General features: G+C 45.1%; 1 protein-coding gene and 1 long non-coding RNA gene across 3 annotated transcripts in view; one reads left to right on the top strand and one right to left on the bottom strand.

The window, feature by feature from the left end:
* MAP2K7 (mitogen-activated protein kinase kinase 7) overlaps positions 1-23,812 on the bottom strand; it is a 2,576,186-nt gene that overhangs the window by 1,907,685 nt on the left and 644,689 nt on the right. The gene's annotated exons all lie outside the window — the stretch shown is intronic.
* On the top strand, positions 450-9,210 carry LOC122812200. Its single transcript, XR_006366362.1, has 2 exons — positions 450-566; positions 9,178-9,210. It is a non-coding gene; the product is annotated as an uncharacterized LOC122812200 (long non-coding RNA).

Genomic DNA, 23,812 nt, shown 5'->3' with positions numbered 1-23,812 from the left:
GAGGCAAACCGATCTACATTGGGCAGAGGCAAACAGATCTATGTCTGGGCTTCCCCATTTCTGTGTTAACATGCTGAAGACTTGTGGGGATCCAGTTTCCATTTGTGTGGGTCCATAAGATTTCTGCTAAGGTCATCTACCACAGTATTTTGCTTTCCTGGCAGGAACTGAGCTTGAAGATGTATTGGTAAGTCAAGGCTGTGTTCCACAAGGCCATGGCTAGTCTGCAAAGGGGGTAGGAATGGGTACCCCCCTGCTTATGTACCACATAACTGTGGTGTTGTCCGTCTTTATCAGTAGTTGTCCTGGATGAAGTAAGTACTTGAAGGCTGTCAGAGCATTCCGAACTGCTAGCATTTCTTTCTGGTTGATATGTAGATGCATTTGATTTGGGCTCCATTTGCCCTGAATGCATCTCCCTGCCAGGTGCCACCTCCCCCACCCCCCCCAAGCATAGTCTGATGCGTCTGTAGTTAGGGTTTGGGTGGCAGGGGGTAGGATTGAATGACAGTCCCTTGTTTTGGTGACATGTCTCTGCCCACCAAAGATACTCCTGTTGTAGGCAGGTAATGAGAGGAATAGTACAGTTGTGTACACTTACCATAAATGTAGATGTTCAAGTGTATTCACTGTTGCAGTCATTACATTTGGGGTAATCTGCTGGCAGGTTGCCCTCAAGTCGGCCTGAATTCCAAAATCTTGGGTCCTGTGTCGGTTCCCATCTCCTCTTCCATGACGTCAGGAGTATAAAACACGCAGCAGACGCCATTTTCTTTAGTGTTTCTTGCCCCAGATGTCAGGTGCCACCAAAAAGGTAGCAAAAATATATATGTGTATGTATATATATGGATTCACTTTAGAAGCTCGAATTCCCAAAATCTCGAACTTCATATGGTCGAGACTAAAAGATCGCGTTTTGGAAACTCGAACTTCTAAAATGAAACGCAAAAAAAAAAAAAAAAAATAAGTAAAACATCGCTTTTGCAGGGGGCTTCGCCCCCCTGTGCCCCCCACACCTCCCCTACTTAAATATACCAACTCCGAGATCGCGCTACAGTGGGGAAAAGGGAAATCTCCCATATTGCGCTGTATGCGCATAAAACGGTAGATTTCCACTTCCTGTCAACACGCAAAAGATAAAAACATTGCACACACAGAGCATACAAGAAGCCTTGCCTCTGTGTGCGTAATGTTTTAAAAGTAAAGTGTTATTTTTAAAACTTTACATATTTGATTTACTGAAATGTCGATCATATGGTCTCGACCATATGACATTGAGATTTCAGTAATTCAATTATGTAAAGTGCTTCCATATATATATATATATATATATATATATATATATATATATATATATATATATATATATATATATATGTGTGTGTAGATATATATATATATATATATATATATGAGTGTATATGTGTATATATATATATATATATATATATATATATACACACACACACACACACACACACACACACACACACACACACACACACACATCAATATAAACATTACCTTCAACTACAAGCAAATACACCACATAGGTTGTAGAAGATAGAGAAGAAAAGTACAGTTTTGTACCTACCATAAATGTAGATGTCCGAACTGGATAGCATCTGCAGTCATAACAAGCGGGTTGTCCTGTCGTCAGGCAGCCCTGCAGTCGGCCGGATTCCAAAGTCCGGGTCCGGCTTCGGCTGATGTCGCACTCCTCCCGACGTCATCTCTGTTGGTCTTCGGGTATAAAAGCATCAGCCGGCGCCATTTTCCTCAGTGTTTCTTGCCCCAGATGCCAGTAGCCCTCTTGCAGGCTAAAATTTGGATAGATGCCAATGTTTCCAAATAGATAGAGGTAAACACAGCAATAAGCATATATGTACATATATACAAACAAATACACCATAAAAGACTCCCCCCCAAAAGCTAGCTATTAGGAGGGTAAACACCTAGGAGTACCACAGAGGGAAGGAGGGAGGGTAATCCTGACTGCAGATGCTATCCAGTTCGGACATCTACATTTATGGTAGGTACAAAACTGTACTATGTCCTTCATGGATGCATCTGCAGTCATAACAAGTGGGTAGAATACCATAGCCAACTAGGGGAGGAGGATAAAAGAAGATTATGGTGTGTTTAGGATCCCTTGCAGTACAGCAGTGGCAAACCCTGCTCGGGATCTGGAATAAAGAGGCAAATTATAATGCTTGGCAAATGTATGCACGGAGGTCCAAGTAGCCGCCTCAATAATGTCTTTGGTTGCCACTCCTCGTAAGAAGGCTGTGGTAGTGGCTGTTGCCCTTGTAGAATGAGGTCTTATGTTCTGTGGAATTGGTTTTCCATGGAAGGAGTAACAGTATCGTATGCAATTTCCTATCCATTTGGAGATTGTCTGTTTGGAAATAGCTTTTCCTTCCCTTCCTGTTGCATAGGCTACAAAGAGTTGGTCAGTCTTTCTGCTATTTTTGTTCTGTCCAAGTAGTAGCGTAGCTGTCTATGTACATCCAAGGTATGCAGTATTCTTTCCCCTCTGTTTTGTGGGTTGGGAAAGAAGGTAGGTAGGTGGATTGCCTGGTTTAAAGACACTCTGGATACCACCTTGGGCATAAATGTAGGATTAGTCCTCAAGGACACTCTATCTTGGTGGAAGATTAGGAAGGGTTGCACTGCCATTAAGGCCTGTAGTTCTGAAACCCTCCTTGCTGAAGTAATTGCCAGTAGGAAAGCAGTTTTCCATGACAGGTGTTGTAGGTCTGCTGTTGCTGCTGGTTCAAAGGGTGATAGTGTCAACTTTTCTAGCACAAAGTTTAAATCCCAAGCTGGTAATGGTGGTTTCCTTGGAGGTTTTACATTCTTGATTCCTCTGAGGAACTGCCTGAGCAAAGGGTGCGAAAAACAGGTGGATCAAAGCTGTATTCTGCTGAAATAGCTGATGCATGTATCTTGATGGAGGAGTAGGACAGGCCTGAATGAAGAAGTTCGCCAGATACTCCAGAATGTTAGGCATATCTATGTTTGACACATCTTTTCCTCTTTCCGTACTCCAAATGACAAACCTTTTCCATTTTCCAGCATAGTTCCTTCTTGTTGAAGGTCTGCGTGCTTCAAGAATAATGTCTTTAACTCTTTGGGAAAGTTCTGGATTAGCTGCTGCTATGTGATGTTCCATGCAGTCAGTTGCAGCGTTTTAGGTTTGGATGTATGATGCTGTAGTTGTTCTGAGTTAACATCAAAGGCATCAGTGGTATTGGCCACATATTGTTCGACACATCCTCTTCAGTAGTGGGTACCAGTGTTGTCTTGGCCAGTTTGGAGCTATCAGGATTATCCTTGGATGTTCTTCCCTTATTTTTAGCAGTACCTTGTGTATCAAAGGAAGAGGTGGGAATGCATATGCTGTTAGGCCTTTCCAGTTGAAGGAGAGTGAGTCCACTTTCCATGCTAGTGGGTGGAATGTCCTTGTGCAGAATTTTTGAGCTGGTAATTGAGAGGTGATGCAAATAGGTCTATCTGTGGCATTCCCCATTTCTTGAGATGGTCTTGAAGATGTCCGGGTGCAGCTTCCATTCGTGGGCATTCGAAGTGGTTCTGCTTAATATGTCTGCCAGAGTATTGTCTTTCCCTGGTACAAATATTGCCTGTAACTGAATGTTGTAGCTGAGTGCCAGGGTCCACAGCTCCAAGGTCATTCTGCATAGCGGGTATGAATGAGTGCCTCCCTGTTTGTTGATGTACCACATGACTGTGGTGTTGTCTGTCCTTATCATCAACTGGCCCTCTTTGAGAAATGGTTTGAACTTTTGGATTGCCAGTTTTACTGCCAGCATTTCTTTTAGATTGATGTGCAGGTGAAGTTGAACCTGTGTCCACAATCCTTGCACGCATTTGTCCAGCATGTGGGCCCCCATCCTAGGTCTGAAGCGTCTGTTGTGATGGTCTGGCTTGGTTGACATCTGCGAAAGGGTAGGCCTGGGTTTGACTGGCATGCCTGAGCCCACCATAGGAACTCCTGTTTTAAGCATGGAATTAGTGGGATTTCTGTTTCTAGACTGTGTCTGTGTTGGGACCATAAATTCTTTAGGTACCACTGTAGTTTCCTCATATGTAGTCTGGCAAATGGGACCAAGATTATGCATGATGCCATGAAGCCCAAGGCCTGTAGAACTTTTCTTGCTGTTAACTTGTTCAGTTTTGTTAGTGCCAAGAAGTAAAGAGGAAGTTCTTTTTGTTTTTCTGTAGTCAGGAATGCCATTTGTTGTACTGTGTCCAATTCCGCGCCCAAGAAAGTCCGTGTTTGGGATGGTATCAGTCTTGACTTTTGTAAATTGACTGTGTATCCCAGTCCTTGTAGCAAGTAAATGACCCTTTGTAAATCTGTTGTCAGCTTGCTTTTGTTGTCCCCTTGTAGCAGGCAGTCGTCCAGGTATGGGTAAATTTGAATTCCCTGTAGTCTGCAATGGGCGATTACTGATGCCAGGCATTTTGTGAATACTCTGGGCACAGTAGATAAGCCAAAGGGCAATGCTGAGAATTGATAATGCTCTGATCCTGCAAGAAATCTGAGGTATCTTCTGCAGATTGGTCGAATGGGGACGTGCAGGTATGCCTCCTTGAGATCTAGAGTTACCAGCCAAGACTCCTTGCCCAGCATGGGAAGAAGTTGCTGTAGGGTCAGCATTTTGAATTTTGGGACAATGATGTATGTATTTAAGGTGGACAGGTCGAGAACTGGTCTCCAACTTTTTTCCTTTCTTGGAACTAGGAATAGTCTGGAGTAGAACCCCTTTCCTTGTTCTGCTGTTGGCACTCTTTCCACAGCTCTCATGTTTGCTAACTCCATTATCTGAGGTAGAGCCTCTGTTTTTTGATTTGGAGGTAGATTTGGCATTCCTCTTTTGACTGGTAAAGTGTGGAAGTGAAACCGGTAACCTTGATCTATGGTTTGTAGAATCCACTTGTCTTTTGTTATGTAGTGCCAGTTCTTTGAAAATAAGGTTAACTTTCCGCCTAGAGGGGCTGCTATTTGTTCCCTGGTAGGCGGATTTAGGATTAAGTCACTGCGGTTGTGCTGATGTAGTGGCAGTAGCTGTGTCTGTGCCTCTGTTGTTACCTTGCCACTGTCGTCCTCTGTAGGCACCTCCTCTGGATTGGTTTCTGCCTCTGGAACGTCTATTTCTACCCCTTTGAAATTTTGTGGAGTCAGGAAAGGACCAATTATTGGCAGGCCAGTTCCTGCTAAACCTTGGGGGTTGAACCTGCAAGAAATCTTTAACAGTTTGAACAGATTTTGCCTTTTCTTCCATTTTCTTCATAACCTGCTGGGCAGGTGTACCAAACAGACTTGTCTTGTCCATAGGAGCATCTAGCAACTTAGCTTTAACATGATCCGGTAAAGCTTGTTCCTTTAGCCATGCATGCCTTCTTATCACTGTGCCTGTCATGGCTGATCTAAATGAAGCCTCCAGTGCATCATAGCCACATTTTAAGGAATGGTTGCTAACCTGTTGTATGTTATTTACCATCTCTAATACATATTTCTTATCAAGAGATTCATCAGTGGTTAGTTTTTTAGTTAACTGATCAAGCATAAACTCTTGGTATTGTATCATGTGAAACTGACAGTTTAAAGCTCTAGCTGTGAGAGTAGCTGAAGTGTAGACCTTTTACCCCATCTGTCTAGTGTCCTTGCTTCCCTTTCAGAAGAAATAGGGTTTTTAACTGTGGTGGCTACTGCCTTGGGACCCTGGGATATAGTTTCTGGGTCTGCAAGTGGGGCCTTGTAAAGGTGGTGATGAGTATCTGGCACCCTGTAAAATCTGTCTGGTTTGGCAGGGGCTGGGGGTAAAGAATCTGGAGCGGAGCAAACATCATTGAAAGCATCATCCACCACAGAGAGAACAGGAGGTATAGCTAAGGGCCTGTGCTGTGGGAGGTGCAGAAAGGTCCTAAGTCTTTTCTGGAGTCTGAAAAATCCTGTTGCTGCCATTGGAACTGTTCTCGCATGGCATGCAAGGTTTCCCCAAAGGAGAATTCTTCTGGTGGGGAAGCAGCTGGAATGGATTCTTCAGCATCCGAATCTTCAAAATTGGAGAAGGAGCCTCAGGCTGATCAGTTATGTCTGATTCATCAGCAGAATCATCAGTAGAAACTGGCTCAGGGGCTCTGCCCTAGGTCTCTTCTCAGGGGGCTGAGAGGCCCTGTCTGGGTGAGGTTGAGATCCTCTAATTAAGGAAATTAAATCTTCTGCCAAAGAAAGCATTTGAGAACTAGAAGAGGGCCTGGATGTGGGGGTTTAACAGGCACTGATTTAGTAGTCTTGGCTGCTTTAGCCCTGGCGAAGGCCTTAATGGACATGGCAGCTGGAGGCCTAGCAGCACCACGTGCTGGGGTAGAGACATCCAAGGGATGGTGTCTGATAAGTCAACCACCGTAGTGGGTAAAATTTCTGAGGTCGATTCAAGAGTTGTAGCAGGGGCCTCAGTTGTTAGAATAGGTTCAGCTGTACTTTGAGCAGTTTTCTCGGTTTGGCCGAAACCGAGACACTCATGTTTGCTTTACCGTGGTTTCGCCGAAACCGGACCGCGAGTGTCGGTCTTTATCTTTGCTTTTGGGGTAGTCGGAGGATCCGACGGCATAATGCACGCAAAATCAGTACCGAAAAACTGTTCTGCAAACTCCGACCGACGCCTAAGCGTTCGTCGGTTAAAAGAAGCACAGGCCGAACAGGCTGCTACGTCGTGGGCTGGGCCTAAACAAGGCAGACAGTATGAGTGGAAATCTTTATGAGGTATTTGTTTCCCACAGGTTAAACAATTGTTAACTTTTTCTGACATCGGCTGAGGCAAGAAAGAGTCCCCAACGGGGTACTTAGCTTTAGAAGTCTTCGAAGTAGTATTCGGTAGAAGTAATCTCTGGATCCGACCGACCGGCACTTGCGAACAGCTTCTGCTTCGGGCGCCACGCGGCAAGAAAGACGGAGGAAAATGGCGTCGGCTGATGCTTTTATACCCGAAGACCAACAGAGATGACGTCGGGAGGAGTGCGACATCAGCCGAAGCCGGACCCGGACTTTGGAATCCGGCCGACTGCAGGGCTGCCTGACGACAGGACAACCCGCTTGTTATGACTGCAGATGCATCCATGAAGGACATCTCCAGAATGACAGTGGGATGGCGGGTGGGGAACCTGGACTGCAACAGTGAATACACTGGAACATCTACATTTATGGTAAGTGTACACAACTGTACTATGTTCTTCGTGTTTCACTGTTGCAGTCATTACATTTGGGTAGAATCCCAAAGCTATGGTTGGGAGGCTGGAGCTAAACAGCATTAGGTGCGGCTATAAGGCCCTGCAGAACTGCAGTGGCAAAGCCTGCCCTGGACTTAGAGTAGAGAGGCAAATGATAATGCTTTGTGTAAAGGTGTGAACAGAACTCCAAGTAGCAGCCTCCAGAATGTCTTTGGTTGGTGCTACTCTGAGAAAGGCTGCTGAAGTAGCTGCAGCTCTGGTGGAATGAGAGCTAATGCCCTTGGGCACAGGTTTCCATGGTGTAAGTAGCAGAAACGGATGCAGTGGCTTATCCACTTTGAAATTGTCTGCTTTGAAATAGCCTTTCCTTCTGATCCTGCAGCATGTCACTAGTAATTGCTCAGTTTTTCTTCAAGCTTTAGTCCTGCTCAAGTAGAATCTTAGCTGTCTGTGTACATCCAAGGAATGCAGAATTCTCTCCCCCTTGTTCTGCGGATTTGGATAAAAGGTTGGCAGATGAATTGTCTGGTTAAGAGCCACACTGGAAACCACCTTAGGCATAAATGTAGGATTTGTCCTCAGAGACACTGTCTGGGTAAAATATGACAAAAGGCTCTACAGCCATGAGGGTCTGTAGCTCTGAAACTCTTCTTGCTGAAGTTAATGCTAGTAGCAGAGCTGTTTTCCATGATAAGAACTTTATATCAGCAGTAGCAGCTGGTTCAAATGGAGGCAGGGTGAGCATTTCCAACACATAATTGGGGTCCCACGCAGGTAATGGTGATCTTCTAGGAGGCCTTAAATTTTTGACTCCTCTAAGATACTGCTTTAGTAAAGGATGAGAAAAGATTGGTGGCTCTGTATTGTAATAAGCCGAAATGGCAGAGGCATGGATTTTAACTGATGAGAAAGATGGGCCTATCAGTTCCTTGTGTTTGATTCCAAGCACAGAATATCTTCCATTTATCAGCATAAGATTTTCTAGTACTAGGCCTTCTGGCTTCCAAAATGACATCCATCACAGCTTTACTGAGAGGTGGTGTTTGTATAACTCCATGATCAGCCATACTGCCAGGTTCAGTGTCTGGAGTTGAATGTGCAGGATCCGATTGTTTTGCTGGGACAGTAGTAGAGGTCTTTGAGGTAAGGTCCAAGCTGAGTATTGAGACACGTTCCTTAGTATTGGGTACCAGTACTGGCAGGGTCAGTCCGGGGCAATTAGTATCATCTTTGGTTTCTCTTGTCTGACTTTTAGGAGGACCTTGGGAAGAAGAGCCAGAGTTGGAAAGGCGTAAACTGATAAGTTTTTCCAACTGAAGGATAGGGCGTCCACTTTCCATGCTGGTCTGTGATAAGTCCTTGTGCAGAATCTTTTCAATTAATAATTTTGAGGGGAGGCAAATAAATCTATGTCTGGGCTCCCCCATTTCTCTGTTATCATGCTGAAGACTTTAGGGTTTTGTTTCCACTCGTGAGGATCCATAAGGTTTCTGCTTAGATAGTCTGCCAGAGTATTTTGCTTTCCTGGCAGGAATTGAGCTTGAAGATGTATTTGGTAGGTCAAAGCTGTGTCCCACAGTGCCGTGGCAAATCTGCAAAGGGGGTAGGGGTGTGAGCCCACTTGCTTGTTTATATACCACATGACCGTGGTGTTGTCAGTCTATCAGTAGTTGTCCTGGATGAAGTAAGTCCTTGAAGGCTGTTAGGGCATTTTGAACAGCTCGCATCTCTTTCTGGTTGATATGTAGATGCATTTGTTTTTGGGGTCCATATGCCCTGTATGCATCTTCCTGCCATGTGGGCCCCCAGGCATAATATGATGTGTCCATTAAGGTTTAGCTGGCAGGGGGTAGAGTGAAGGCCCGTCCCATGTTTTGGTGACATGCCTTTGCCCACCGTAGAAACTCCTGTTCTAGGCAGGGAATGAGAGGAATCATTGTTTCCAGACTGTGAGAATGTTGACTCCATAAACTTTTTAGGTACCATTGAAGTTTTCTCATATGCAGTCTTGCATATGGAATCAGTAGGATGAAGGATGCCATGAAGCCCAAAGCCTGCAGAATTTGTCTTGCAGATAACTGGGTTTTTGCTGCCATCAGGTTGAAGTAAGTAGTCAGTTGCCTTTGCTTGTCTGGCACGAGGTAAGCCATCTGGGCAGTTGTAGTCAAGCTTGCACCCAGGAATGTTATCTTTTGAGAGGGTACCAGTTGTGATTTCTTTTTGTTTATTGTGTACCCTAGGCATGATAGAAGCCTTTTCACAAATGCCAGGTGTCGAAGAAGAATGTCCTTGTTCTCTGCTTGAATGAGACAGTCGTCCAAGTATGGAAATATTTGTATACTTGTCTGCAAAATGCAATTACTGGTGCCAGGCACTTTGTAAAGACCCTGGGCACAGTAGATAAGCCAAAGGGCAGTGCAAAGAATTGGTAATGCATTAAGCCAGCCTTGAATCTGAGGCATCTTCTGCACGATCGTCTTATTGGGGACATGCAGATATGCCTCTTTTAGGTCTAATGTCACCAGCCAAGCATTCTTGCCCAGCATGGGCAGAAGCTGCTGCAAAGTCAGCATTTTGAATTTTGGAATGTCCAGGTATGTGTGCAGAATCGATAAATCCAGTATTGGCTGCCAAGTCTTGTCCTTTTCTGGGTACCAAGAACAGTAGAGTAAAAACCTTGTCCTTTTTCCTGTTCTGGTACTGGTTGAATGGCCCCCATATCCATGAGGGACGTAACCTGTTTCTGTGCCTCTGCCCATTGATTTTTTGGCAGATCTGGCCAACCATTTGCCATTGGCAGAGTGTGGAAATTGAATATGTATCCCTGTGATACTATGTTTATTACTCACTTGTCCTGGGTTAACAACTGCCAATTTTGAGCAAAAAGTGCTAATTTTCCCCCTAAGGGTGTTGCCAAAAGATAAGTGCTTGGTGCAGGCAGAGGGAAGTCATTGGGACTGTTTTCTGTAAGTTTGCGCTTTATCTCCTCCAGATTTGGAGGTAGAAGCGCCCCATTGCTTTGACCTGTATGAATTTTGTGCCTGGTATCTGAAACCTTTAGGGCGTCTGGATTTGCCCCTTTGAGCTCTGTCTGACACAGGAAAGGACACATTTTTTGTAGGCCAGTGTCTACTGAATCTTGGTGGCTGCACTTGTAAGAAGTCTTTTACAGTTTGCATAGACTTAGCTTTGTCTTCCATTTTCTTTAAAACCACTTCTGCCCTATTACCAAACAGTATCATGCTGTAAAGGTGCATCCAACAATTTAGCTTTAACATGATCAGGCAGATTTTGCTCTTTGAGCCAGACATGCCTTCTAATCACTGATCCAGTAACTGCGGTCCTGCAGGAGGCCTCCAAGAAATCAAACCCACATTGCAAAGTATGCTTTCCAACCTGTTCAGCTGCATGCAATAATTCCTGCAATTCTTTATTTTCTGCACATTCAGAAATCAACATAATTTTCTGTTTCAGCAATCCCATAACATGTTGGTGATACTTAAGCATATGAAATTGACAGTTTAAGGCTCTAACTGCCAAGGTTGCAGATGTATAAACTTTTTTTCCCCATCTGTCCAGTGCCCTTGAATCTCTGTCAGAGGGGGTAGGATTTTTTGCTGTTTAGGCCTTAACTCCCTTTGGAACCTGTGAAATAGTTTCAGGATCAGCAGCAGGGTTTCTAAATAAAAATTTATGAGTCAGGGACCCTGTAATATCGGTCAGGCTTACTGGGAGCCAGAGGTAAGGAGTCAGGGGTCAAGCTGGACTCCGAAAACACATCATCCACAATGTCTAAAACAGGGGGAATGGCTAAAGGCCTGTGCTGAGGGAGAAGGAAATCCCTGAGCCTCTTTTCTGATTCTGAAAAATCTTGACTCTCCCAGTGAAACTGCTCCCTCAAAGTATGCAAGGTTTCCCCAAATGAATAATCCTCAGGAGGAGAAGCAGATGGTATAGACTCCTCTGCATCAGAATCCTCAAAGGGAAGTATAGATAATTCCACAAAAGGATAAAATGGTGCTAAAATAAATTTATAGCCAAGTAGAAAGCACCACAGTCGAGCTGGATTTAGGTAACAGTTTATTCAGTTCCAAACACCGAACACAAAGTGAAAAGATCCACACTTAACGCTCTTCTCAGGGATGTGGCCTTAAAAAGTTAAGATAGGCTTGGAAAATTCAGAACATAGTCAAGGTTTCAACTCTGACTCTTGGTTGCAAGCAAGTCAGAGGACAGTGGGTTGAAAACTTCAAAGTAAGTGAAGTGCAGTTTGAAGAATGATTTGAAGTCAGAAGGCCACATCCCTGAGAAGAGCGTTAAGTGTGGATCTTTTCACTTTGTGTTTGGAACTGAATAAACTGTTGCCTAAATCCAGCTCGACTGTGGTGCTTTCTACTTGGTTAAAAGTATAGATAATTCCTGATCAGAAGAGGTATCAGAAGAAATTAGAAACCTGATCTGAAGATTCATAATCAGTATCTTGCCTAGGCCTCTTATCTGGAGGGGGATGGGTACCCCTGATCAAGGTAATAAGGTCTTCAGCCATTTTGATCATTTGTTTTCTAGGCATAGAGGCCTGTGCACGTGGCTCATGCGTCAGTGTTTTAGTTTTAGAAGTTGCTTTTGTCTTTGGTTTTGCAGCTGTCGGTTTGATATACAAATGCTGAGGTCTGAATTCACCCTCAGAAGCCGGTGCCTGCTCAGCGGCTCTGGACCCATCTGAGGAAGATGCATCCGTCGGTCCAATACCTTGAGTATCTTGCGGCATGCCGGACTCCACATGGGTGTCGGTAGAGGCCTGCAACTTGAAGGTAGCGGGTATCAGGGGCTGCGAAAGAGCTTCACTGAGTACAGGCGAACTGGCTTAGGAGAAGCCTCGTCATCTGTTTTGGATCTCGACTGCATTCTCTGTCCTTTTCTTTGCATTTTTTATGTACTCCAGTAGTCGGATTGCTATCCGACGACATTTCTGGGTAGTTAAATCTGTTTCCAAAATACTTTGATGCAAAAATATACAGGCACTTAATAGTGCGTTGGTTAAATCTAAAACAAAACCGACAGCCAGGCACGTTGTGATCAGGGCCTAAGCAAGGAATACAGTATAAATGGAAAGCCTTATGAGTTATTTGCTTCCCACAAGTAATACAGTTATTAACTTTTTCTGACATCGGTATGGAGCAAGAAAAAAGTTTCCCCAACGGGGTACTTAGCTTTAGTGAAGACTTCGGTTCTGAAACTCAAACTCAAATATTTCAGTAGTCGGCCGACCGGCACTTGCTTAATGCTTCTGCTTCGGGCACCGAGCGGCAAGAAAGACTAAAGAAAATGGCGTCAGCTGCATGTTTTATATCACTGACGTCATGGAAGAGGAGACAGCAACCGACGCAGAACCCAAAACTTTGGAATTCTGGCCGACTGAAGGCAACCTGCCAGCAGATTACCCAAATATAATGACTGCAACAGTGAAACACGAAGAACAACCTGAGAAATAGTCTCAGGATCAGCAGCAGGATTTTTGAAAAGAAATTTGTGGGAGTCAGGAACTCTGTAATATCTGTCTGGCTTACTAGGAGCCAGAGGCAGGGAATCAGGAGCCACGCTTGATTCTGGGAACACATCATCAACAATGCCTAATACAGAAGGTATTGCAAAAGGCCTATGCTGAGGAAGGAGGAGGAAATCCCTAAGCCTCTTTTTTGATTCAGAGAAGTCCTGACTCTCCCAGTGAAAATGTTCCCTTAAAGTATGCAAAGTCACTCCAAAAGAGTAATCCCTCAGGAGGAGATGCAGATGGGAAGGATTCCTCTGCATCAGAATCCTCACAATGTGGAATAGAAAATTCCTGATCAGAAGAGGAATCAGAAAAAATGGAAACCTGATCTGAAGATTCATAATCAGTGCCTTGGCCGAAGGCTCTTAGCAGGGGGTGGGGGGTTGGGAACCCCTGATCAAGGTAATTAAATCCTCAGCCATTTTGATCATTTGTTTTTTAGGCATAGGGGCCTGAGCACGTGGCTCTTGCGTCGGTTTTTTAGACATAGAAGTCGTTTTTTTACTTTGTTTTTGTTGATGGCGTCAGTTTAATACAAAAATGTTGAGGCCTGAAAACACCCTCAGAAGCCGGTGCCTGCTCAGCGGCTCCAGACCCATCCAAAGGAGAGACATCTGTGGGTTCAATACTTTGCGAATCTCGCGGTATACCGGACTCCGAATGGGTCTCAGTAGAGGCCTGTGACTCAAAAGTAGCGGGTATCAAGGGCTGTGAAAGTGCCTCACTGAGAACCGGCGAACTAGCTTAGAAGAAGCTTTGTTGTCGGTTTTAGACCTCGACGGTCTGTCTCTTTTTCCTTGCGTTTTTTGTGAACTCCGGTAGTCGGATTGCTAACAGACTACATTTCAGGGTAGTTAAATTTTGAACCAAAATATTTAGAAGCAAAAATATACCGACGCTTAATAGTGCGTTGGGTAAATTTAGCACAAAACCGACAGCAAGGCACGTTGTGATCAGGGCCTAGGCAAGGAACAAATGAAAATCCTTATGAGGTATTTACTTCCCACAAGTAGTGCAATTATTAACTTTTACTGACATTGGTAAGGAGCAAGAAAAAGTTTCCACAACGAGGTACTTAGCTTTAGTTTTAAGACTTCGGTTCTGAAACTCAAACGAAAATTTCAGGAGTCGGCTGACCGGCACTTGCGTACTGCTTCTGCTTCGAGCACCACACGGCAAGAAAGACTGATTAAAATGCCGTTGGCTGCATGTTTTATACCACTGATGACCAGACGTCATGGAAGAGGAGACAGCAACCGACGTAGAACAAAGACTGTTATTCAGGCCAAGTGAGGGCAACCTGCCAGCAGATTACCCAAATGTAATGACTGCAACAGTAAAACAAGAACATCTGGCATTTTAACAGGGGTGTGTACACTTTTTATATCCACTGTACCTCTGTTGTCAGGGGCAGAAGTAGATGGTGCTCAAAGCCCTATCCCTAGCCTTCAATGTCCTATTTGGACACAAAGTAAAAAAGAATACATGTCTTACCATAACATTCCATCTGTGTTTTTGATCTTCACTTATCCTTGACTGTGGGTTGGGTTCCATATCCCAGAACAGACTCTACCACTATTCCAGCTCTCCCTTTCCAAAAACTCTCGAGTTTAGCTTTACCCACAATGCACCCCTCAGGATTACCTCAAATCAAGTTTGCACCAAATAGTGAGACAGAAAAGAACAGATCAGAGACCATATCTGTATTCGTAACAAGAAATTCAATTTATTGGGATAGATCTCTTCCACCAAGAAGCCTAAAAGGCAGGGGGAAGGAGGGTGGGGATATCAAGGATAAGTGAAGATCGACAACACAGATGAAATATTATGGTAAGAAATAACTTCTTTACCTGATGTCGTCAATCTTCACTTAATCCTTGATTGTGGGACAGAGCTTCCAGCTACCTAAATCATGGGAGGTCTCATGAAAATATATTCCTCAGCACCATCAAACCAAATGACACATCCCCTGGAGACCAGATCCAACTTGTAATGAGTAACAAAGGTATGTGGGGATGCCCAAGTAACTGCTGCATATACGACATCTAGAGAGGCTTTGGCATAAAGACTGTGGAAGCTTCTAATGCTCTTGTAGAATATGCCTTTACAGGTCCCAGGCAGCTCCACTTTTCTTTTGCTCTAGATGAAGATTATGCAATCCTTAAGCCATCTAGTCAAAGTAACCTTAAAAACTGGTTTGCCTGGAGAAGTGGAACAGAATGACAAACTGGTCAGATTTTCTGAATTGTTTTGCTCTGTGAAGGTAAAAACTTAACTGTCTAAACATCTAGCAAATGCTAACAATACTCACCTTTGTTTGAAAACTTGGGGAAAAAATACAGGAAGGTATAGAGTCTGAGTGATGTTAGTGTCAGACATTACTTATGGTAAAATGAGGGATTTGTTTGTAAAAATACCCTTGTCCTTAAGATTAGGTAAGGAGGCTTGCAAGATAAAGCCTGCAACTCAGATATTCTCCTCACAGAAGTAATAGCAACCAAAAAGGGAGGTTTTCCAGGATAAATACTTCAAATCGCAATTTGTAGATTGTTCAAATGGTTTACTAAAGACTGCATCACATTCAAATCCCATGGTGTAGACTGGCATTTGCATGGAGGTCTAAAGCAATAAGGTTTCTTTCAAAACGGCTTTACAAAGTTTGTGCGACATTAGAGCTGCATCATTTAGACCATTATGAAAATTTGAAATTGCAGCTAGAAGAAACCGTACAGTTGGGGATGCCTCTGCATCGAAAAGCAATGCTAAAAATTCCAAAACCTTGTGAACTGGTGCAGATTATGGGTCAAAACTGGTGTCTGCAGGCCATTTTGAAAATTTTTGCCATTTGCTGCTGTATAAATGTCTAGTTGGGGTTTGTGGGAGGCTAGAACAATTTTTTGAACTGGAGCAGAAAGACTGGTATGCCTGGTAATCACTGGAACTGGAGAAGCCATGCCAGGAGCTTGAGATTTTGAAGATTTGACTGAATGAATCCCTCTGGATGGGACAACTGATCTGAATGAATCCCTCTGGATGGGACAACTGATCTGGAGCTGGGTCCTGTGTCCCAAGGTTTCTGGATTAAGTGAGGTCACAGAAAGGGAAACCTCTACGTTGAGGCCAGAATGAAGCAATGAGAATTATCCTGTTCTTCAACCTGTTGACTTTTTTCAAAAACTGAGAAATGACAGGAATCGGGGGGGAAATGCATAAAGTAGACCAGGAGGTCAATCATTAAGAACATCTCTCGGTGACTTCCCTGAAGGGGGGGGGGGGCAAGGCAAAATAGCTGCTGCACTTGTTTAGGGGGGGGGGTGCAAAGTCGTCTCAGCAAGGCTGGCCCCATTGGTGGAATATCCTTTCCACCACCAAAGGATTGAGAAACCACTTGTGAGGCATAAGGATGCTCCTGCTCAATTTGTCTGCAAGCTCCCCGGAATGTGCATTGCGATTAGAAAGCTGCCAGATGAAACTGCCCATTGCCATACTCGAGAGCTTCTCGACAAAGACGGTAAGACGTGGTTACCCCTCGTTTGTTGATGTAACAAACCACTGACATGTCTGTTTGGATCACAATAATTCCCAAAGGGAGAATTTCTTGGAATGCTAGCAATGTCAGCAGCACTGCCCTCATCTCCACAACACTGATGTGCAAATTGGCCTCTAACTGGGACTAAGTGCCTTGGACCATCTTTCCCAGATAACGCCTCCCAACCCATCTAGGATGCATCTGTGGTCACTATGGCTTGTGGTTGAGAAAGGACAAAGGGATGGCCCGATAGAATGTCACTGGAATGGAGCCACCAATTCAGGTCCTTTTTGTATAAACTGGTGAGCCAAACTTGATGGGACACTGGCTGAGTAATGACCATCAGGATACCAACAGCCATTGAAGAATTTGCATGTGAAACCTTACAAGGGGAAAGTACAGTTGTGTTCCTACCATAAATGTAGATGTTCGAGTGTATTCACTGTTGCAGTCATTACAATTGGGTTATCCTGCTAGCAGGCTACCCCGCAGTCGGCCTGAATTCCAAAGTCTAGGACCGGTGTCAGTTGCTGTCACCTCCTTCCTGACGTCAGTACGCCAGGGGTAAAAAAAGATGCAGCCGACGCCATTTTCTTCAGTTTTTCTTGCCCCAGATGTCAGGTGACCCCAAAAGGGTAGGCTAAAAATAAGTCTATAAAGCATGCATGCAAGTAACAAGTTTCCTTCATCTACAAGCAAATACACCACATATGTTGTATAGAATAGAGAAGTACAGATAAGGTCTAGCAAAGACAAGTGGGGGTGGAGGGTGGGTAACCTGGACTGCAACAGTGAATACACTCGAACATCTACATTTATGGTAGGTACACAACTGTACAATGTTCACCATGTTTCATTGTTGCAGTCATTACAATTGGGTTGAATCCCAAAGCTAAGGTTGGGAGGCTGGAACTAAACAGAATTAGGAGCGGCTATGAGCCCTGCAGGACTGCAGTGGCAAAGCCTGCCCTGGATTTGGAGTAGAGTGGCAAGTGGCAGTGCTTTGTAAAAGTGTGCACTGAACTCCAGGTTGCAGCCTCTAAAATGTCTTTGGTTGGCAGTCCTCTGAGGAAGTTTGCTGAAGTGGCTGCTGCTCTGGCTGAATGTGGCCTAATGCCTTTAGGCACTGATTTGCCATGTTGAGAATAGCATAAACGAATGCAGAGACCTATCCACTTTGAAATAGTCTGCTTTGAGATAGCCTTTCCTTGTGATCCTGCAGCATATGCTACCAGTAATTGCTCAGTCGTTCTGAAAGCTTTGGTTCTGTCCAAGTAGAAGCACAGCTGTCTGTGTATGTCCAAAGAATGCAGAAGTTTCTCACCCTTATTCTGTGGGTTTGGATAAAAGGTAGGCAAATGAATACTTTGGTTGAGGGGCAGACTGGACACTACCTTAGGCATAAATGTGGGGTTTGTACTTAGAGAAACCCTATCTGGATGGAAAATGAAAAAAGGCTCCACAGCCATGAGTGCCTGTAGCTCTGAGACTCTTCTTGCAGAGGTTATTGCTAGGAGCAGAGCTGTTTTCCATGATAAAAATTTTATATCTGCTGTAGCGGCTGGCTCAAACTGAGGCAGAGTGAGCTTTTCCAAGACATAATTGAGGTCCCATGCAGGTATTGGTGATCTCCTTGGAGGCTGTAAGTTTTTGGCTCCTCTGAGGTACTGCCTTAATAAAGGATGAGAAAAAATAGATGTCTCTGTATTGTAATGAGCTGAAATGTCAGAGGCATGAATCATAATTGATGAAAAGGATAGGCCTTTGTTTAGCATCTCAGTTAAATATTGCAAAATCTGAGGGATATTTGGAACAATCATGTCAATTCCTTGTGCCTGGTTCCAAGCACAGAATCTCTTCCATTTTTCTGCATAAGATTTTCTGGTACTGGGCCTCCTGGCCTCCAAGATCACATCCATCACCGCTTTAGGGAGAGGTGTGTTTTGAAAAGCTACATTATCCGCCATGCTAACAGATTTAAGGTCCTGAGTTGGCTGTGCAGGATCTGACTGTTTTGTTGGGTCAGTAAGTAAGGAATTGGAGGTAATGTCCATGCTGGGCATTGAGTCAAGTTCCTTAGGATTGGGTACCAGTGCTGGCGGGGCCAGTCTGGGGCAATCAGTTTCATTTTTGGCTTCTCTTGTCTGACCTTTAGGAGTACCTTGGGGAGGAGAAGCAGTGGGGGAAAGGCATATACTGTTAAGTTTATCCAGCTGAAAGATAGAGCATCCACTTTCCATGCTTGCTTGTGATAAGTCCTTGTGCAGAATCTCTGTAGTTGACAGTTGTTAGGGGAGGCAAATAGATTTATGTCCGGGCATCCCCAATTCCTTGTTATGTTGAAGATTTGTGGATCCAATTTCCACTCATGGGGATCCATGAGGTTTCTGCTTGGTTCATCTACCAGAGTATTTATCTTTCCTGGCAGGAATTGTGCTTGCAGATGTACTTGGTAAGTCAATAATTTGTCCCACAAAGTCATGGCTAGTCTGCAAAAGGGGTAGAAATGTGTGCCTACCGGCTTATGTACCACATGACTGTAGTATTGTCCATCTTTATCAGTAGTTGTCCTGGATTAAGTAGATCCTTGAAGGCTGTCAGAGCACTTTGAACAGCTAGCATCTATCTTTGACTGATAATGTAGATGCATTTGGATTGCGGACCATGAGCCCTGAATATATCTTCCTGCCATGTCGGCCCCCCAGGCATAATCTGATGCATCTGTTGTCAATGTTTGCCTGGCTGGGGGTAAGATGAATGGCTGCCCCTTGTTGTGGTGACAGGCCTTTGCCCACCATCGAAACTCCTGTTGCAGGCAGGGAATGAGTGTAATAAGAAGTTATGTACCTACCATAACGTTCCATGTTAGTTGTCTTCTCTCGCCTTCTTTCTTGCTTGATGGGTTCGGAGCCGATCCTCGGCTCCGACTGCACTGCTAAGCTCGAGAGTCACTTTTACCAGCTCGAGGCAGCCCCATATCCCATGATGCAAGGTGGTAAGTACCCAGATCTCGTTTGATGACAAAGGGCAATAGCACCAAGCATAAAAACACTTCCAAAAGGAAGAAAGAAAATTTACAGGATGGAAGAAGGACCAGGTCTGAATGGTCTTCAGCATAATAATTTCTTATAGAAAGGTCTGTCCAGGCCTGGGGGAAGGAGGGAGGGTCGCAAGAAAGAAGGCGAGAGAAGACAACTAACATGGAACATTATGGTAGGTACATAACTTCTTAATGTTAAGTTGTCAATCTCGCCTTCATTCTTGCTTGATGGGACCGCATCCCTAGCACCTCTATCCTGGGTGGCTCAATGGAACAGACTCTTGAGGACTGTAGAGCCAAAACTGGCTCTGTCCCTGGAGGCCAAGTCCAATTTGTAATGGGAAATAAAAGTATGAGGAGTGGCCCAAGTGGCCGCTGCACAAATAGTGTCTAAAGGAAGTCTAGCTTGAAAGGCTGTAGAAGTAGCTAAGCTCCTAGTTGAATGTGCTTTAGGTTTTGAGCACAGCTGTTTTCCCCTGAGCAGATAAATTTCAGAGATGACCGAAGAAAGCCATCTAGACAAGGTCACTTTAGAAACAGGAAGGCCTTTCTTATTATCCGCATAGGAAACAAAAAGTTGATCAGATTTCCTAAATGTTTTGTTCTGTCCAAATAATATCTGAGTTGACGGTGGACATCAAGATAATGTAGTTTTGTTCGCTTCTGTCTGAATAGTTTGGGAAAAATACAGGGAGATCAATGGATTGATTCAAATTGGTCTTTGAGGGGACCTTAGGCAAAAAGGTCGGATTAGTTCTCAATGATACTCTGTCTTTGTGAAAACCAAATAGGGGTCGAACCGATAGAGCATGAAGTTCAGACACCCTCCTGGCGATGTAATAGCCACTAGGAATAAAGTTTTCCAAGAAAGAAATTTCAGGGAACAAGAAACAGCTGGCTCGAAGGGGGGAAGAATCAAGGATGTCAGCACTAAATTTAGATCCCACTGAGGAGGAGGATTCCTGATTGGAGGCTTTAGCAGGAAAATTCCTTTCAAGAAGGCCCTGCAGAGCCTATGGGACATAATATTGTGATCTGCGATCCCGACATGAAAGTTCGAGATAGCAGCCAATTGAACTCTGACTGTGGAAGAAGAGGAGCCTGCATGAAAAATCTCTGCTAAGAAGTCCAGGACTGCCTGAACAGGGGCAGTGAAAGGATCAATACTTTTGGCCTTAGCCCAATAAGAGAAACGTTTCCATTTGCTTGCATAAATCCTCCTGGTAGAGGATTTTAAAGAAGCTACTATGATGTCTCTAACTGGGTTAGAGATCAAAGGAAGCCTGGCTACGGAAGGAAGTGGAGCAACCATGCTGTGAGGTTGAGAGAAGGGATAGACCGGTGCAGCTGACCGGATTGGTGAATCAGAAGATCTGGCACTGGGTCCAGATGCCACGGCTGCACCAAAAGGTGACGATGGAGGAACGGGAACCAAACTTGTCGAGGCCAGTAAGGGGCGATGAGAATCAATTTGGCTCTCAAAACGGTTGCTTTCTGGATAACTTGAGGGATCAGAGGAAATGGGGGGAAGGCATAAAGAAGTCCCTGGGGCCAATCCTGGGTCAGAGCGTCTCTGGGGGGATGGCCTGGAAGAGGGAAGAGAGAGAAGAAGTCTGGGCATTTGCTGTTTTGGGGAGTAGCAAAAAGATCGCAACATGGACGACCCCATTCCAGAAAAATCTCTTCCGCTATAGATTGCTTGAGAGACCACTCGTGAGGCATGAGAATAGCTCTGCTCAATCTGTCCGCTACAATGTTGGTTTTCCCAGGGATATGCGTTGCTACCAGAAACCGATGAGAGGAGATTTCCCATTGCCATAGTCTGAGCGCTTCTCGACACAAGGGATAGGACTTGGTTCCGCCCTGTTTGTTGATATACCAAACTACAGACATGTTGTCTGTGTGGACTGCAATTGTCCCTACGGGAAGAAAGTCGTTGAGGGCTTGCAACGTTAAAAGCACTGCTCTCATCTCCAGGACATTTATGTGCAGGTGGTACTCGAACGGCTGCCACGTCCCATGAACCATCCTGCCCTGATAATGACCCCCCCACCCGATCAGGGAGGCATCCGTGGTGACAGTGGCTACCGGGATGGGGGTACAAAGTGTCTGCCTTGGTGAACCTGGGGAGATGTGATCCACCAAGCCAGATGATCTTTGCAAGTCTGTGTCACCAGAATCTGGTGACGCATTGGAAGTTGTTGGTACGACCACTGTGTGAACAGCATCCACTGAAGAAGGCGCATGTAGAAGCGAGCCAGGGGAAGAAGAGTAATGGCCGCAGCCATGAGGCCTAATACTTTTAGAACCATTCTGGCCTGTACTTTCTTGTTGGCTAGAATGATCCTGACATGACTTTGAATGTCTGAAACTCTTTGATCTGTAAGGGTAGCTGACATCCGAACAGTGTTTAAGTTTGCGCCTATGAAAGTAATAGACTGGCAGGGTGATAAGGATGACTTTTCGAAGTTTATCGAGATGCCCAAAAGAGTACAAAGCTTTATTGTGTAATCCCTGGCTTGAATAAGCTGATGCCTGGTGGTGGCTGAAAGGAGCCAGTCGTCGAGATACGGAAACACCTGGAATCCTTGACGTCTCAGGTGAGCCGTGACCACTGCCATGCATTTGGTGAACACTCTGGGGGCTGTAGTGAGACCAAAGGGCAGGGCTCTGAACTGGAAATGACTGGACCCCAGCCGAAAGCGGAGAAATCTCCTGGAGCGTCTGTGAATTTTGATGTGATAGTACGCATCCTGAAGATCTATTGAGCACATCCAGTTGTCCTTCTGTAAGAAGGGCAGAATTGACTGAAGAGTGACCATTCGGAATCTTGTCTTCCTCACAGACTTGCTGAGTCTGCTGAGATCCAATATCGGTCTCCAGTCTCCCGTCTTTTTGGGGACCAAAAAGAACCTTGAGTAGATTCCGGGCTCTGAATGATCTGTTGTAACTGGCTGGATGGCTCTTTTTTGCAGAAGTTTTAAGACTTCTAACTTTGCAATTTCCCTTAGACCGGGTGGTACATCTGGAAGGGAATTTGAGTGATAGAAAGGACTTTCCTCGAAAGGAATTTTGTAACCCTCGGATATGATCGACTGTACCCATCTGTCTTGAGTGAGGGAACGCCAGGCTTCTGGGTACAGCGATAGTCTTCCCCCGACTGCCTCCAAGGATGGACAGCCGGGCAACATCTCAGGGATGCTGAAAGGGCTTGTCAGAGAGGCTCTCTGTTTCCCTGGTTTTGGACCCCTCTGCCTCTAGAGCGTCTGTTGTTGTTACCCCTCTGCCTCTAGGGGTAAACTGACCACGTGAATCCGGCGTGACTCCTTGGGATTTATGAACCACATTTTGCCACCTTTCTGTCCTTTGGGGTAAGGTCTAGAAGGGGTGGAAAACGGACTCACGGCAGAAAGAGTCTTGCCGTCCTGCTCACACCTGGTCAAAGTTTCCTTCACTTGAGGGCCAAACAAAGCTGACCCATCAAAGGGAGAATTTGTGAAGGACGCCTTAAAGGGATCTGCAAAGTCACATAGCCGCATCCAGGCTTGGCGTCTAAGGGCCACACCTGTACCTGCGGCTACTGCTCCATCAGCAGCATATATTAGCCGCATGGAGGAGTTTGCAATGGAATTAAGGGTTCCTAGCTGCGAAGCAATTTTTTCCTGAGCTCCTGCAGCTGTAGGATCCTGTACAACATCACCTAGCTCCTTAAGGATATCCCTTTGGAGTCTGGTGAAGTGACATAGGTAATTCAGCGAACGCATAGCAAAGGTCGCTGAGGAAAATATCCGCCACCGCACCTATCCATGGTCCTAGAGTCCTTATTAGGAGGATGGACGGGTACGGAAGGATCTGCAAGTTCCTTCTTGGTGGCAGCAGCCACCACCATGGCATCAGCGGGAACACCCTTAGTGAGGAATTGCTTATCACACGGGGCAGTAATAAATTTTGAAGGCCTCCTAGGGACTGGCTCTACAGAGTCAGGAGCAGCCCACGCCTTTCGGGCAATAACTTGCATAAGGGGGTCGAAAGGCGGAGACACCCAGGAGGTGGAGGGCCGAGATCCAAACGCCTCTAGGTATACCGACTCATCCTCAGAGGGATTATTGGTGGGCCAGTTTCCCCTCTGTCTAAGGAGTTCTAGGATGTCTGAGAAGGAGACATCCTCAGAGGGGGATCCCTCTGACTCATCTAAGTCAGTATCTGAAGTGATAGACTCGGGGGAGTCTACATGTTTCCTCTTACAAGTCCTCTTTCTAGGAGGATCTCCCGAAACATCAGGAGAATCCTCGGAAGAGGGGGATATTCCCAATGGGGAAACCTGAGGCGGAGGATCTCTGGGTCCTGTAGCAAGAGAAGTGGCAGAGATGTCAACAGGCACTATAGAGGGAGGAGCTAAGGGAACAGACTGCTGGCTGATACCAGTGGCCAGCAC

The sequence above is a fragment of the Protopterus annectens genome, chromosome 9.part0 (assembly GCF_019279795.1).
Source record: "Protopterus annectens isolate FY-2018-M chromosome 9.part0, PAN1.0, whole genome shotgun sequence".
In the NCBI taxonomy this organism is placed as follows: domain Eukaryota; kingdom Metazoa; phylum Chordata; order Ceratodontiformes; family Protopteridae; genus Protopterus; species Protopterus annectens.
Note: the sequence above shows the minus strand (reverse complement) of the source record. Positions and strands in the feature narration are given on the sequence as shown.